Consider the following 12,645-nt stretch of genomic DNA (forward strand, 5'->3'; position numbering starts at 1 on the left):
ATTATTTTATGGTGGTATGTCAAGCATGATCCTACAGACCTTACCTATCTTTCAAAATGACACTCTTCGAAAATTTCATCTATACTCAATAACTCTACTTGAGACCACTTCCCATTTTTCTTTAAGGTTTTGTTGATGAGGTGTTTTGACATTGTTGCCCTCTTCTGAGTTTGTGTCTTGATCTTCCCTTCTCATTATAACTTTCTATGGTCAGATCTTTTTTTAAGGTATTTCAGAGAGTAACTAGTCCAACCTTTTCACTTTACAAAATAAGGAAACTAAGCCTGAGAGAAGCCAAGTGACTTATCTAGGGAAATATGATCAGAAAGTATCCAAGGCAATTTTTGAACCTAGGTCTTCCCAACACCAAGTTCAGCACTTTATCTACTATAATATATTGCCATTCATTAAGCTCATCGTTATTCTGGGGTCTAAAGTCCAGTAGTAGAAATGCTTTTTAGAGTAGTAAATGCTATTCATAATTAATTGAAACTGATTCTGTAATTTTGTCTATTGGACATCAGAAGAACTTGGAAATCAGAAGGAACAAGACTCTAACATCATATTGTTATTGTTTTTCAGTCATGTGTGACTCTTTTTGGAATGTTCTTAGCAGAGATACTAGAGTGGCTTGCCATTTCCTTCTTCAGATCTTTTTACAGCTGAGGAGATTGAGGCAAAGAATTAATTGATTTGACCAGGGTCACACAGCTAGTAAGTGTCTGAGGCTAGACTTTAACTCAGGAATAGAGAGTCTTCCTAACTACAGGAGCCAGTGTTCTTTCCACTGTGCCACCTAGCTGCTCACAACACAATATAGTATATACATTAAAATGGAATTCAAGTGGATTGATTGCCTTTTGCTTTAGCTACAAAAGTAAGAGTAATCTCTACTTTTTCCTAGCCAAATAACTACAGACTGGACTTTGAACAGAGTTGGTACTAGACAACGGAAGGCAAGACTATGTCTATGTTTCAAAACCACTTAGATTTTTTTTTTGTTTGTTTTTAACTCTCTGTTTCTTAGCATTAATATTATGGAGTAAAATTAAATTGTAATCTAGAACTTGATAACCTCAGGTTAATTCCCACATTAGGGCATCTCAACAAATGTGCCTGGGAGATTTATTTATTTATTTTCCCCCAAAATTAATTTTACTTGAAAACAGAAGAAGCAAAAAAAAAAAAAAAAAAAAAAAAAAAAAAGGAATACAAAACACAATGAAATAAAACAGAGAAGAACATTATCATGTGCCCAGCAGAACATAAGGGAGGATTCAAAATCTATGTCAACAAATAGCAATTTAAGAAAGTGTATATATATATATATATGTATAAAAAATTATATTCATGAGTGTCCATCTTTTCTTTATTCCTTATAAATTGTTCTTATATCTGTGTTGCGTACCTTTCTTATTTTATTCTTTTTTCTCCCTTTCACCCCCCCCACTCCCAAGAAGGCTATAGTTAAGAAAGGATATATTTATATATACATATGTAGATATAGACATACACAAACATACACACACTAACATACACATATCTCTCTTTCATCTCCCCAACATCCTGAAACAAGCTACCATTAAGAAAAGATGTATTTATATATACATATGTACACACACACACACACACACACACACCAGATACACACATCTTTCTTATCTCAGCTGACTTTCATTAAATTCTGCTCCATAACTTGGTTTACTATTAACCTTCCCCTACCCAGAGATCCCTCCTTTGTCGTCTTCCCTCACCTTTGCTTCCCCATCCACTCATCCCTCCCCTTCTCATTTCTTTATAGATTTTGAAGGGTGCTGTACCTTTCATGGTATATATGTAGTGTTGCCTATTGAACTCATTCCCAATGTGAGTAGATTTTCAGAATTGCATGCCCTCCTCCCCCCTCTGATGCCCAAACATTTCCTTACCAAGACTTTATACCACTCTGTCAGGATTTCTGCCCCCTCTAATGCCTCTGTGTCTATTCTTCTTCTGCATATCATTTGCATAACACGATTAATATTTGTACCTTTATTCTGCCAATCTTTCTTTTGAGCTTACCCTATTCTTGATGTAAATCTTAAATATAAACTATATATTTCTTATGTTAAAAAAATAAACCATTTGTCCATGTTTAAACAGGTTGTCCATGTTGAGTTCCTTAAAATTGCACTTTGATATTGGTTCTTATATGTTAAATTTTCTGTTAAGTTTGGGTTTGGTTAATAGAAAGTCCTGAAAATCTGCAAGTTTGTTGAATGTCTGTTTTTTTCTCATTGAAAATTATAGATAATTTTGCTGGATATATTTTTGGCCAGAGGCTTAGTTTTTTTGCTTGTTGGTAGATTGGATTCCAAGGCCTGTGGTCTTTTATTGTAGCTGCTGATAAGTCTTGTACAATTCTAATTGTAGCTCCAGCATATTTGAATTATTTTTTTTCATTGTTTGTTGTAAAATTTTTCTCTTTGATTTGGGGGTTTTGAAATTTGGCAATAATATTCCTGTGTGTTTTCCACAAAGGAACTCTTTGAAGCTGTGATCAGTGGATTTTTTTTTCCCATTCCTACCTTCCCTTTGTGTGTGACGAGGGCTAGACCCCCTTACCCAAATTAACTAATCAGAGACCTCTTCAGTTAGAAAGAGAAAGCATTTATTTAGTCCTTACCTGGAGAAGTCCAAGCACACCTGGGAGGCATAGGAGTTCTCAGCTTTCAGTTTGTGCTCCACTTGACCAGAAATAGGAGAGCTGTTTAAATAGCAAAAAACCCCAAGCCTTTTCATTGGATGTCCTAAAAAAGAAGTAACCATTATTGACTAATGATCATCAATATTGTCTACTTCCTGTGGGTCACATCAGTTCCTGTCATTTCCTGAAGCTTAGACCTCAGTTCAGACCTTTCTTGTCTTAAAGAATTCTAGATCTAGAGATCATGTGACTTCTTTAACCTGGGCCCTAGTCTGACCTACTTCATCTCAGACTTTTAGAGAAAACTTCACCTCATGTCATTCCAGGACAATTTTCTAGGATTAATTCTTGCATTATTGTGTCAAAGTTATCTTTTTGGTCACAACTTTCTGGCAGTCCAAATTATTCTTTTATTTTCTCTACTTGATCTGTTCTCGAGATTTGTTGTTTTGCTTATGAGATGTTTCATATTCTGTTCTATTTCCTCATCGAAAAAGAATTTATTATTTCTTAATCTCTCATAGCTTCACTGGCTTCCCTTTGCCCAATTCTAATTTTTAAAGAATTATTTTCATCTTTGTACCTTCATTTCCTTTTCTAATTGGTTAACTATTTTTTTTTCATAATCTGTTCCCATAATATGTTTAAGTAGTGGGATTCTTTCTTTGTCAATTCGTTTCTTTCTCCCTTTCTTTTTCTTTCTTCCTCCCTTTTTAAAAATTTATTTATTTTGCTGAGGCAATTGGGGTTAAGTAATTTGCCCAGGGTCACACAGCTAGGAAGTGTTAATTATCTGAGATCAGATTTGAACTCAGGTCCTCCTGACATGAATTCAGGTTCTCCTGACATGAATTCAGGTTCTCCTGACTTCAGGGCTGGTGCTCTGTCCACTGTGCTATCTTACTGCCCCAGTTCATTTTTTAAATAAGAGGTATTAGTGTCAGTACCTCTAATCGTGGAGTAGGGGGGATGATTCTTCAAGCTTCCCTTCAGCTCTCCCCTTTGACCAGGAACCCCAAACCAAGAGCTCCACCCTCCTGCAAGTGCCCACAGCCAATGTGTCTTACATTTAGATTAAAAAAATAAATTTTGTGAATAGGAAGAGTTATGGATAGACAGCAGTTTGTCTGAAAAAGATAGGAGCAGTTTTATTTAACTGAAAGCTGGATATTAAATAGGTTATATATCCAAGAAAATTTTGACTTCATTGAGAGGCATAACTTCAGGATTCACGAGTGTTAGACTTTCTATTCTAGACCATGTTTCAGACATGTTCGTAATATTATATTTTATTTCAGTTCCATGTTTCATTAAAGATAGTGATAAGTGTAAGAGCATCCAGAGGAGGGAACTGGACCTCCATCTCATGTGATTGAAGATCAAGAGACTGGGAATGTTTTTAGCCTGGAGAAGAAAACACTTTAGAGTAGACAAGATAACAAGTTTCAGGTATTGGAAAATTGTGTCATATGGAATAGAGATTAGAATTGTTTTACTTAATCCAGAGAGCAGAAGTAGGAGCATGGGTATAAGTTACAATAAAGACTTGATGAAAGGAAAAACTTTATTAAGAGTTAAATAGAAGTAGAATGGACTGCCTGGGGGAAAGATTTTCATGCAAAAGCTGATGATTACTTGTTGGATATGTAGTATGGTGTAGAGCTATTTTAATTTTTCCCTTTACTTATAAAAGTGTTTTTTATTCTCTGCTTCTATATCTTTAGCATTCATTCACTTTTCAAGTTCTGTAATCTGTTCTCCATATTACAACTTATTTTATAAAATGTACTAATATATATATTTTTTAAATGACAAACATCTCCTGATATTTTTTCATTTCTTACAGCCTTCCTTTATCAGAAAGAAAATCAGTCAAGCGATATCAATCAAGACATCAAATGATCCTGACAGCATATATAACATCGGACATCTATAGTCTTTTACTTTTCTGCTGAGGAAGAGGTATGTTTTATTACCTGATCACTGGAGCATTGATCTTTGCTTTTTGGATGATTGATGCCATTACTCATTTCAGCTGCCTTTTTAGTGGTATTTTAATTTGTATGTTAGTTGTATACATTTCTCCTTGCTTTTTCATTGTATTAAATTTTATTCTTCCCCTTATTTCTGTACAGTCCTTATGGTCTTTGTTTCTTCTGATGCTGTTATGTTCCATAATATTCATATATCAAAATTTGTTAAATTGATGCTCACCTACATTGTTTCCAGCATTTTTGCTATTCCCCTAAAAAGGACAAACATGGATATTTTGATTTATATGGAATCTTTATTTTATTTTGATCTCTGTATAGAGACTGCATGTCTAGAATAGAGATAAGTCAAAAGCAATGAGACTTGAGTGTTTTTTCTGACAAAAAACCAAAATCGTTTCCACAGTATTTAGACTAATTCATGGCATGACTATCATCTCATAATTCTTCCAAGATGGGCTTTCTAGCTTTTATCATTTCTCCTCTCTTCCACTTCCCCCCTCTCCCAATTTGGTTGGTGTGAGGTAAAAGATCAAAATTGTTTTCTTGGAAAATCTTTAGTTATTAGCACTTTGGAGTATTTTCTTCCTTGAGATTGATGATTTGCTTTTACATTTCTTTTGAAGATTGTTCATTTCCATTTTGCTGTTGGGGGCTGGCTCATTGTAATGCATTCGTGTTGATTCTTTTTATTCCTTTTATGATCTTGGATATTAGATACAGATATATAAAATAAACTTTTATTCTTTTGTTTTTAATAATATCAATATTTCCCCAGTTTCTCGGTTCCCCTTCCAGACAACTATCCCATATAACAAATATTTTAAAGGGGAAAAAATAGAACAAAAAGTAGGGGAAAAGATATGTAAAATTGAATATATCAAAAAATCTGAAAATATTTGCAGCGTTCCATGTTCATGGACTTCTCCCATCTGCAAAGGAAAGGAGTGAGGAGGAATATCTTCTCACAATCTCCCTGCTTTGAATTCATGCTTTTCCTGTAATTTTGCAATACTCACTTTCTCTTATTTATAGTAGTGGGTCTCCCCATTTATATATTTATGTTGTAGTCATATTTTTTGTTTTCTTGCTTCTGTTTATTTCACTATGCACCATTAAATATCTCCATGCTTTGTTGTTATGATATTTGTTGATTTAAAAAAAAAATACACACGAATATTCCTTTATAATCATGTACCACATTAGAGAAATTAGAGAAATGAGGATGCAAAGTTAAGGAGACAAAGCCTTTCAGCCAGTGAAAATGCCCATAATCTGGAAGTAAATAGTCCCTTTCAGACACAGTAAGGAAGCTAGTTTCATTGGATCAAAGAGTAGCTATAAGGGAGTAAGATGTGATACTTGAAATTTAGGAAGGAGCCAGTTAAGAAGAGCTTTAAAAGCAAAAGATTTTTGTGTATTTGATCCTAAAAGTTATAGGGTGCCCCTGGAGTTTACTGAGTAGAATGATAGGAATAGAATTCTGCTTTAGGAAGGTGAGTTTGATAGCTGATCAGAGAAGAATGGAATGGAAGGGGGAGAGATTTGAGGTAGGGATACCAGTTTGCAGGCTATTGAAATAGCCAAGTGTGAGATGATGAGAGCCTGCATGCATGTGTATGTGTGTAAGTGTACGTGAGAGAGAGACAGAGAGAGAGACACACTGACTGAGAGGAAGAGAGGGAAGGAGAGGTTGAGAGGGAGGTGTGAGGGTGGGAGGAAGAAGGGAGAGGGGGAAAGAGGAAGAGAGACATTGAGAGACTGCATTAGTTGCATGTCAAAAATAGAGAATGGGTTTTTTGTAGCAGGTATGAAAGTAGAATCAGCAAGCTTTGGAAACAGATTGGCTCATAGCATGGGAAAGTGAAGAATTGAGTATACGCCTAAATTGTGAGTGAGCCTGGGTGAATAGGAGGATGGGGTTATTTTCGAAAATTATGAACGAGTTAGGAATGGAGTACAGTTCAAGGGAGAGAAATTCCTTTGTTTAAGATGTCTTTGGGACATCTACTTTAAGATGTACAATTGACATTTATTAAAGAAATTTAATACAACAGAATATCATACTTTTAATATATATCTGATGCAAAGAATTTTCCTGGAGTGTTAGCTTACTTATTCAAATGGTGTTTCTCCTGTATTTCAGAGTGTCCATTAGCCAAAACAGAGAGGGAATGGAGCTTTTCATGGGAACAGCTCTGTTTTATGAAATTCATCTTCTGTGTAAACCAAAGAAGTCATAATATGCAAACTTAGTGGTACTTTGTTCTTGGCTTTTATACTTTTTTTGTACCCTATAAGAGATTGCCTTCAATGAATGAATGAACAAATGAAAAACATTTTTACTTAGCCTGTGTATAAAATTGTGCATATAACATTTTATAAATGGAAAAGCAAGACATTTTCTCACAAGCTTATATTCTAATAGAAGAAACAACATATAATAGGAAATTTCATAAAACTTCAAGTCAAATAAAAAGACCTTGTGGTCAATCTGTGGCATGAATGGCAAAACTTATGGCAGTTAATTTTTTTCAATGTTGTTTGCATGAATAAAATATAGTCCTTTTCTGATACTGAGCCATATGATAATGTCTAGAACTTTTTTTGTGTCTTCAGTGCATACAGAGGCATTTGCCAGGTCACATCTCTATAATGTCTGTCTCATGGACAGTAGCTGCTAGTAGTTGTTTGCAGACTCAATTTGGATGACACAAATTTAGGACAGAAGTTCCAAAGTTTAACACCTCCAGGGGAAGGTCTTGTTTGGTCTGGTAGGAGAATATAGATGTGATCAGATAGATGACAAGATTATGGCCATGATTAAGTATGGTTATATCTGAATGTGCAGATCCAAGATACCTTGAACCCAAGGTAGTTTTATTGGGTGTGGTATTGGTGGAGGAATAGCTGTAGAGATGCTACAAATGCTTTAAATAAATGAAATAATCTTAAAGTATTTGTACAGATATATTTGCCTGGTATATTAATCCTTTCTAGTACTTTATCCTGTTCTCTCCATTAAATGATCATTATTTTGATATATAGAGTTCCTATTTTCTCTTCTTTGCAGAAAACCTACTTAAACATGCCCCAAAATTGTATTAATTTATCACTATTTCAAAGATACATATTATAGACAAATATAATGTGTATATGTGTGTGTTTATGTATGAATGTATCTTTTTTAATCTCTATGCAGTCCAAAGTTTTTATTTTAAGGGACAGGATATATATTGGTATGTTTTTGGGGTTTTTTTTTAACAACACACAAATGTGTTTGTTTTAACAGTTGGAACTGATGTCACAGAGGAATGCATATTTTGAAGATATTGCTAGCAATGGCTCAACTCTGTGAACTTTCATAAATGACATCTAAATTCAATAATTTGATGAGTAAAAGATAATTTTTTAAATTGTTCTTCTGAATTTTAGGAAATTGTTCCTTACAAAGGAATATTTTCTTTTTTTATTCTAAAAATTTCCTTTGTAATTGACTATGCAAAGTTGGTTGTATGGCCTGCTTAAAGAAAATAAATAGAGCCTCGATAAATAAATAAAAGCAGGAACTTGTCTGAATGTTCCCAAATTCCTCTCCAAACAGTGTTAAAAATTGCCTCAAAATAATTCTGAAGCAGCAGAACCAACAAAAGGACATATTAAAAAAAAAATTCCAGCCGAACCAGCTTAAAAAATTGACATAAAAAATTTGTCTCACTGAGGCGAGAGTGGAGTTTAGTCCAGCAGGGTGCATACCTTTAAGAAGGTGGCAGCAGATTTTGGGGAACAATTGCAGCTTCTGAAGCTCTCAGTCCATAGAAGATAAGGGGGTCTACTACTGATCAAAAGGAGATTACAAGGGAGTAAGGATTCTGTTGCATTGCTCACAGAGAGAGAGAGAGACAGACAGATAGACAAAACATCATCTTTCAAGAAATTATCAAAGAAAACTGTCCTGATGCCTTAGAACTAAAAGATAAAATAGAAATGGAAAAAATCCACCTATTAAACTTCCAGGAATATTATAGCCAAATTCCAGAACTCCAGGTCAAGGAGAAAATTTTCCAAGCAGCTAGAAATAAACAGTTCAAATATTGTGTAGTCAGAATCAGGCTAACCCAAGATTTCAAAAGATCAGAAGAGCTTGAAATATGATTTTCCAGAGTGCAAAGGAGGTAGGATTACAACTAAGAATCACCTACCCAGAACAACTGATCTGTCAGAGGGAAATGAATATTCATTGAAGTAGAGGACTTCCTACCATTTCTGATGAAAAGATTAGAACTGAGTACAAAATTTGACATTTAAATACAAGGCTTGAGGGAAGCATTAAAAAATAAACATAAAAATGAAATCATAAGGGATTCATTAAGGTTAAGCTGTTTGCATTACTACCTAGGAAGATAATAATTGTTATACTTAAAACTTTATTATTATTATTATTATGGCAGTTAGAAGGAGTATACAGAGATAGATGTCATAGTTGTTAGTTGATTGATGGGATGATATCCAAAAAAAAAAAAAAAAAAAAAAAAAGGAGGAGAGAGAGATGCCTTGGGAGAAGAGGGAAAGTGAAATAGAATGGGGTAAATTTTTTTTGCATGAAAGATAAACCAGTGAAAGATAGATAAAGAAAAAAAGTATGGGCCAGTAGAATTTCAATAGTTTGAGTCTTGGAATTGGTACATTAATGTGCCCAATCTTGCATTCTACTGAGATTATTCTAGTATTTAGAATTAGTGTTTAGCTTACAGAAGAAAAGACTTACATAAGGATACAATATTTTTCTTGAAATGTTTCAAGGGCTATCATGTTAGAAGAGGGATTAACCTTGTTTTCCTTTGCTTCAGGAGGCAAAGCAATAATCAACAGATGGAAGGTGTAGAGAAAGAGAGAGGTACTCTTAATATTAGGATTATTAATTAATATTAGGAAACATTTGTTAGAGATATATAACAGTGAGATCAGTTGTGTTAGAATACATAGCTCCAAGAGGTCATCAGGTCTAGTTTGAAGGTGTCAAACATGCTGCTGGTAACATTCTTGAGTTCTAGGGAACCAGATTCAAAATGTGCTTGTGAAATATTTTTAAAAATGAATAAAATATAATGTCAATTTGTGGCTTTCTTAGCCAATATGCATCCAGTAGGGACCTACAGTTTAGTGTTTCCATTTCTATTTGAGTTTGACATCACTGATCTTGATGATCTCTTCTTGGAGATGTAGAGCAAATTAGATACTCTATGAGGCCTTTCACAGAAAGGATTTGATTAGATGAAGATTAAATCAGGACCACATTGTTGTGTAGATATGAGTTGGAAGAGGAAGAGTTTTGACATTGAAAGGGAAGAGCAATTATATGATGAGGGTGTTAGTGACTATTGACATGGATATGAACTACCGTATTCTTATTTGTCTGTTCTTCAAGTTTCCCTTATTCCACAGTGTTTTAAATATGTTGGAATTTCCAAAATTTAGGAAATACTTCTGCTAGTTTTCATTTCTTTCTTAAACTTCTTTGTTGGCTTTGGTCCTTCAAGACCTCTCTCTTGAACTGCCTCTGTTTCCCTTTGTTTATGTTTTGTAGTTTTGGTCATGTAGTTCCTGACTTTCACTTGGCAGATAGATTCCCAAATATTTTATACTGTCGACAGTTATTTTAAAAGGAATTTCTCTTTGTATCTCTTGCTGTTGTATTTTGATGGAGATGTATAAAAATGCTGATGATTTCTGTGGCTTTATTTTGTATCCTGCAACTTTGCTAAAAGTGTTGATTATTTCTAATAGGTTTTTAGTTGATTCTCTGAGTTCTCTAAATATACCATCATGTCATCTGCAACGAGTGATAATTTGGTTTCCTCATTACCTACTGGAATTCTTTTAATCTCTTTTTCAATTCTTATTGCCAAAGCTAGCATTTCTAATACAATATTAAATAGTAATGATCATAATGGGCAACCTTGTTTCATTCCTGATCTTATTGGGAATGGTTGCAATTTATCCCCATATGATGCTTACTGACAGTTTTAAGTAGATGCTACTGATTATTTAAGGAAAAGTCCATTTATTCTGATACTTTCAGTGTTTTTAATAGGAATGGATATTGGATTTTATAAAATGCTTTTTCTGCATCTATTGAGATGATCATATGGTTTTTGTTAATTTGGTTATTGATATTGTCAATTATGCTAATAGTTTTCCCAATATGGAATCAGCCCTGTATTTCTGGTATAAATCCTACTTGGTCATGGTGTATTATCCTGGGGATGATTTTCTGTAATCTTTTTGCTAATATTTTAGTTAAGATTTTAGCATCAATATTCATTAGGGAGATTGGTCTATAATTATCTTTCTCTGTTTTCAACCTACCTGGTTTAGGTATCAGTACCATGTCTATGTTGTAAAAAGAATTTTGTAGGAATCCTTTAATCCCTATTTTTTCAAATAGTTTATATAACATTGGAGTTGGTATAACATTCAGGGCTGGTTCTTTAAATGTTTGGTAGAATTCACATGTAAATCCATCTGGTCCTGGGGATTGTTTCTTAGGGAATTGATTAATACCTTGTTCTGTTTCTTTTTCTAAAATGAGACTATTTAAGCCATTTACTTCCTCCTCTCTTAATCTGGGAAGCCTATATTTTTGAAGGTAGTCATCCATTTCACTTAGGTTATCAAATTTACTGGCATAAAGTTGAACAAAGTAACTTCTAATTATTGCTCTGATTTCCTCTTCATTGGTAGAAAGTTCTCCCTTTTCATTTTTACGACTAACAATTTGATTTTCCTCTTTCCTTTTTCTAATCAGATTTACCAAAGGTTTATCTATTTTATTGGTTTTTTCATAAAACCAACTCTTAGTTTTATTTATTAATTCAATAGTTTGTTTTTTTTTAACTTTCAATTTTATCAATTTCTCCTTTTAATTTTAGATTTTCAAGTTTAGTATTTGATTGGGGTTTTTAATTTGCTCTTTCCCTAGCTTTTTATCTTGCAAGCCCAATTCATTAATCTTTCTTTCTCCATTTTATTCAAGTAAGCCTCTAGAGTTATAAAATTTCCCCTTATTACCACTTTGACTGAATTCCACACATTTTGATATGTTGTTTCATTGTTGTCATTCTCTTGGGTGAAATTATTAATTGTGTCTGACTTGCTGTTTCACCCATTCATTCATTAGGATGAGATTGTTTAGTTTCCGATTACTTTTTGGTCTATTTATCCTTAGCTTTTTGTTGAATGTAGTTTTTATTGTATCATGATCTGAAAAGAATGCATTTACTATTTCTGCCTTTCTGCATTTAATTTTGAGGTCTGTATGTCCTAATATATGGTCAGTTTTTGTGTAAGTTCTATGAAATGCTGAGAAGAAAGTATACTCCTTTCTGTCTCCATTCAGTTTTCTCTAAAGATCTATCATACCTAACTTTTCTAATATTCTATTTACCTCTTTAACATCTTTCTTATTTGTTTTGTGGTTTGAGTTATCTAAATCTGAGAGTACAAGGTTGAGCTCTCCCACTATTATAGTTTTCCTGTCTATTTCTTCTTGCAATTCTCTTAACTTCTCCTTTAGGAATTTAGATGCTATACCACTTGGTACATATATATTTAATATTATATTGCTTCATTGTCTTTGCTACCCTTTAGCAAGAGATAGTTTCCTTCCTTATCTCTTTTGATTAGATCAATTTTTGCTTTTGCTTGATCTGAGATAAGGATGGCTACCCCTGCTTTTTTGACTTCACCTGAAGCATAATAGATTCTGCTCCAGCCTTTTATTTCCTTGCTTAAATGTGTTTCCTGTAAACAACATATTGTTGGGTTCTGGCTTTTGATCCAGTCTGCTATCTTTCTCCGCTTTATTGGGAGAGTTCATCTCATTCACATTATGGTTAAAATTGCTAATTCTGTATTTCCTGCCATCTTATTATCCTCATATTATGCTTTTCTTTTTCTTACACTCCC

At 33.7% G+C, this 12,645-nt stretch overlaps 1 protein-coding gene across 2 annotated transcripts in view; it reads left to right on the forward strand.

Annotated features, from left to right (window-relative positions):
• ARHGAP39 (Rho GTPase activating protein 39) overlaps positions 1 to 12,645 on the forward strand; it is a 350,045-nt gene that overhangs the window by 97,012 nt on the left and 240,388 nt on the right. For both annotated transcript variants that reach the window (XM_051971244.1, XM_051971245.1), the window contains exon 2: positions 4,533 to 4,648. The gene's annotated coding sequence lies outside the window, so the exon portion shown is untranslated. The remainder of the gene's footprint in view (positions 1 to 4,532; positions 4,649 to 12,645) is intronic.

This window comes from Antechinus flavipes, chromosome 1, assembly GCF_016432865.1.
Source record: "Antechinus flavipes isolate AdamAnt ecotype Samford, QLD, Australia chromosome 1, AdamAnt_v2, whole genome shotgun sequence".
NCBI lineage: Eukaryota > Metazoa > Chordata > Mammalia > Dasyuromorphia > Dasyuridae > Antechinus > Antechinus flavipes.